Genomic DNA, 5013 nt, shown 5'->3' on the forward strand with positions numbered 1-5013 from the left:
CTACATTATATATGCCATGTTTATGCAGTAATAAGTCGTTTGTGAGTACAGTGAATTATTGCGTTATCGCCCACGAGAGAAAGTACTGAAAACTCCAGTGTTAATATTTCATAATATATTGTTGGATGAATAACAGTGTAAGACCATTACTGTGAGTCATTGTAGCATTGATTGTAGAAAAGACTGTTTGAGCCTGAGTACAGTGTAACCAAGTGATACGTGATATTGTAGCCAATATCGAGTGTGCGAGTTTCTAGTAACATTGGAGAATTTAAAGAAACAGCGCGCGCGAATCTAGAAAACAAGCAAAGCTTTCGCGCGGGAGCCAGGCAATCAGCTGTTCTTGACACTTGATGAGGAGGGGAGTGTTGCCACCTAGTGATCGCATACTATTCGTGGGAATTTCCGGCCGCATCAGGATCAGTTGATTTATTGATTATTGTTTGGCTTTGTGACATCTTTCATACATTTTAAGTAAAATACAAAACTACCTTTGTGTTTACATCATTCCCTCCATTGATCTTGTGGCTACATTATACTGAAAGCATTGAGTGATAACAATAAGTACCTGCCTGATTCCTGATCTTTTGAGTGTGACCTTGCCAAGGCTACCACTAATTCCACCAGTCCACTGATGGTGTTACTGGCCACCTAAAACACCAGTTGGCGACCTTGTGGTTAACCGTAGAGCCCGATTGTTGGGGAGGGCACACGACAGTCAAGTGCACGAGTCGTGTTCTCACTCTTTCTTAATTAGAGGCCGTTAAGATTGACTGGGAGACTCTCCTGGCGTGCAGTGGTGCCGTGAGGATCGAGTGAAGACCCGCAGGGCTACGGTGAGTGACCTTGAGCATAACTATTGCTCACCCCAGAGTAAGGGTAGAGAGGTGAAACCCCCAACATTGGCGACCTCGCCAGGATTTCGATCGAAGTACAGGTTACAGTGGTGGTACTTGGCAGTGGTGTTAGAGATCAGGTGCAGGTTAACACTCGTAGCACAAGATGGAGGATGATAAAGTAACCAGGTTTATTGACTCTAGAGACGTACAGGTGCTGGAAGAGTGCACCAAGGCACAGTTACAGGCTATAGCGGATCATTTTGGAATAAAGCTGAAATCTGCCAGAGTTGGTGAAAGAAGACTAGAGATAATGGCTCAGCTCAGGGCTCGAGAGGAAGCTTTGGGGGAGGAACGGCCCCAAACACCTGCCAGTGCGGGTGAGCACCTGAGTATTGGTGGAAGCAGCAGGGGATCCAGCGGCAGCAGGCACAGCATAAAGCTGGAAATAATAAAGCTCAGCTAGAAGCACAGCAGCGCAGAGAAGAGCGAGAAGCGCAGCTGAGGAGAAAAGAGGCACAGCAGCGCAAAGAAGAGCGAGAGGCACAGCAGCGCAAGGAAGAGCGAGAAGCAGAAGCGCAGCTGAGGAGAGAAGAAGCACAACAGCGCAAAGAAGAGCGAGAAGCAGAAGCACAACAGCGCAAAGAGGAGCGAGAAGCAGAAGCACAGATGAAGCGTAAAGAGCGAGAAGCACAACAGGGCAGCGAAGAGCGAGGGCTGAGACAACTGGAAATAGAAGCCAACAAGGAGGTAGAGCTGAAGCGAGCTGAACTGGGACTAGGTGCCCCTGCCCCGCCGCAAACGGAAGACCGACGAGTGAGGGAACGAGACCTGCCGGTCTTTGTGCCTAGTGAAGCCGAAAGTTTCTTCGATCACTTTGAGAGAGTTGCTGCTATGAAGAGGTGGCCGAGGGCGGAGTGGGCGGAATTGGTCCAAGGGAGGCTCACCGGTGAAGCTCGTGAAGCATTCACTATGCTCGACTTCCAGGAATGCACCAACTACGATGCAGTAAAACGAGCTGTGCTCCGTTCCTTTAAGCTCACGCCAGAGTGTTACAGAAAGAGGTTTAGAGAATGTACCCGGTTGCCAGGAAAATCGTATGCGGAGACGGCGAGGCACATAGAAAGAAAGCTCCTTAAGTGGCTGGACTCCGAAGAAGCTAGGTCGGCCGAAGAGATCAAGGAACTAATGGCCATGGAAAAGTTTATGTCCGTGATCTCTCCTGAGATCAGGATGAGGATAAGGGAGGCGGACATAAAGGACCGGCGGGCCGCAGCCGACCGGGCCGACATGTTAGAAGAAGCCCTACGCCCACGCCGAGAGGGACAGAACCGATCACCCTCATACGTCGGAAACGATAGGAGTTATAGAAGGACGGATGGAGGGAGGACAGGAGCGACTTCTCCCAAGTCCCATCTCTCAAGTTGGAACACCCGAGGACCAAAAGGTGCTATAGAACCGATAGAGGAGAGCCAAGCTGAAAGCTCGGGAGTTGTTACCGCAACGAAGGAAACAACAAGCGGTGCGGGAAAGACACAGGGTGCGATGGCCTCTGGAGGCAGTGCTAAGGCGAGCAGTGGCGGATGGTCTCCGCCGAGGGGCCGCTGCTACAACTGCGGAATACCCGGACACGTCGCGCGGGAATGCAGACGCCCAAAGCAGCGGGGACACGTTGCTTTAGTGATGTTCGAGGACCAGAGGGCCGAGGGAGTGCGGGATGAACCTGTGCTGAATGGGGAGAAGAAAGTTCACCCATTCATGTGTCAAGGAACCGTAAGGATGGGGGTCGCAGACCCCATCCCAGTGAAGATGCTAAGAGACACCGGGGCTGACTTTACCCTGGTAAGTGAAACCCTGTTCCCCGAGGGTTACGAAAGTACCAGTGTGGGGGTGGCACGGGTGGCCACTGTGGGAGGCCCAGTGAGGATGCCCCTACACCAGGTAACTTTAAATTCCGACTATGGCTGCCAGACCCTAGTGGTGGGAGTCTGTACATCAATGCCCAAGATGGAGGCACAGGTCATCTTGGGGAATGACGCATGTGGAGGATACGTCCTCCCGCATCTCGTGAAGGGCGAAGAATGCCTAGAACAATACAAGAAGACAGGCGGAGAGTTGAACGTCTGTGGGGACGAGAAGGGAATCGCACCGGTGGCGATCCCAGTTTGTACTGTGACACCGAGACAACGCGAAGAACCAGGAGGTTGTGGATCTGATGGGGCTGAGGAGACGACTGACAGCCTGGGAACAGATCACCTCTGCGTAGGACCCAGAGAACGAGCGGAGGGCGAAAGTAGCCCGAATGGTGAGTTGCAGGTGACCCTCACCATTTCTCCAGGGGTAAACCGCACTCGTCTCGGAAAGTTGCAGCAGGAGGAGTTCCCCGAATTGGTTAGTAAGGCCGAAGGAGGACGTGTGGGTCCTGAGAAGGCTTACTTTCCATTTATCTATATTATATATGCCATGCTATCCATGCTGAAGGAACGATGGACGCCAGGAGCGACCGTGGGAACGGTGAATAAATATGTCCAGAAGTTCAAAGAACGTCTCACTAGAGCGAAGAAACTGGCTAGGAAACTCCTGAAGAAGGCGCAACGTAAGATGTCGGAGTGGTACGACAGGAGAGCTGCGCAGAGGGATTTTCAGGCCGGATCACAAGTAATGGTTGTGCTGCCAGGTAAAGGTAGAGTGACCAAGTCGCGGTTCAAGAGACCGTACAGTGTGCTGCGACGGTTGGGTCCAGTGTCGTACGAGATTGGGAAGCCGGATGGTCCCCGAAAGAAACAGGTGTGTCCCGCAGACCGCCTAAGACCTTTCTTCACTGTGGAAGGAAGAGCCGACAAGCAGGACGGAACGATGTCCCGAGAAACCCAGCGGAAGACGGGTCTGAGTGTACCGAGGGACCGAGAACTCCCGGAGGAGGAAGAAGAGTGGTCCAGGGCGGACGGCACCAGTCTCACCCACACTGAGAGTCGGACAAGGATTAAGGTCAAGCACATCAAGGGGAAGGACGTCGTAGTAGCGGACGCCCTATCCCGCATACACTAACGAGACATGACTCTTATTTTAAGGGTAGGGGTATGTGACGGAGTTCCCCCCCTTATAATTCTCCCACGCCTGCAGTAAGAGTCATGTCTACTTTTCTCAAGCGTTCTCTACGTTGCAGGCTACAATTTGATATATGGGAGAGAGTGAAGTGTTCTCGGAGAGCCGAGAAATTTGTGAAATAATAATATTTTGGCCTGTGGTTTAGGCCCTTTAGGGAGCCAAGATGGCGCTTGCCTCTCTGATCTCCCGCCAAAACCGTGTGACGTCAGTGGCACCGGATTCGTCACCGACAGCAATGTGGCACCGGGAGCCAATGAAAACTTCCCGTGGCAAAAGTGACGTCACGAAGGAAGGGGGTCCGGCCCGCGAGCCGGGCTGGCGCCAGCAGTCAGACACGACACGTCATAGAGGTCGGACGTGCGACGGTTGGTCCTGTCAGTTGGACAGTTGTTTCCCGCTACCGTGGATTTACGCGTCACCTGAAGTCCGCCAGTACTCTGAGAAGTCTTCCCTAGTTCATGTGTTGAACCAGAAGAGGGAATTGACGGTTATTTGAGCAACAAGTGCTCCAGTCAGGTGCTGTGCAAGAAGCAGTGAAGCCGTGCAGTGACGTATGTTGACGTCTGTGGCAATTCACCAGTTCGTGACGGCGTAGTGGCTGACAGAGCCACTGGGTAGCTGAGGAAGAGAGGACTATTTGGGGAAACCGGACGATTGTAGCTGAGACGTAGGCGACAGCCGTTGCTGGGAGAAGACGACGGCCAGGAGACCGACTCCAACCTTCAAGAAGTTAAGAAGGAGGACGGACCTGCAGTGAGGAGGCACGGAGACGACTCGCTAAACGGTGGGACGACGAGAGGCTCTGGTAGGACATGACGACGTGTGTGTGGGGGCGTTCCCGACACGAGGACCAGGAGCTTCATCTCGACTCTCATCGGAGGATAGGGTGAAGTAGGTGTTTCTAGTTCCCTCCCCATTCCCCTTTAGTTAGCTATATTATTCGGCTATATTATCTAGCCCGAGGATTTTATATGTCGTGAGCAAGTCTCACCCATGTCACGGTAAAGCACCAGTGTGCTAGACAGTACTATCAAGAGTACTTGTAATATTCATGTTGATTATTGGTGTG

The sequence above is a fragment of the Procambarus clarkii genome, chromosome 16 (assembly GCF_040958095.1).
Source record: "Procambarus clarkii isolate CNS0578487 chromosome 16, FALCON_Pclarkii_2.0, whole genome shotgun sequence".
In the NCBI taxonomy this organism is placed as follows: domain Eukaryota; kingdom Metazoa; phylum Arthropoda; class Malacostraca; order Decapoda; family Cambaridae; genus Procambarus; species Procambarus clarkii.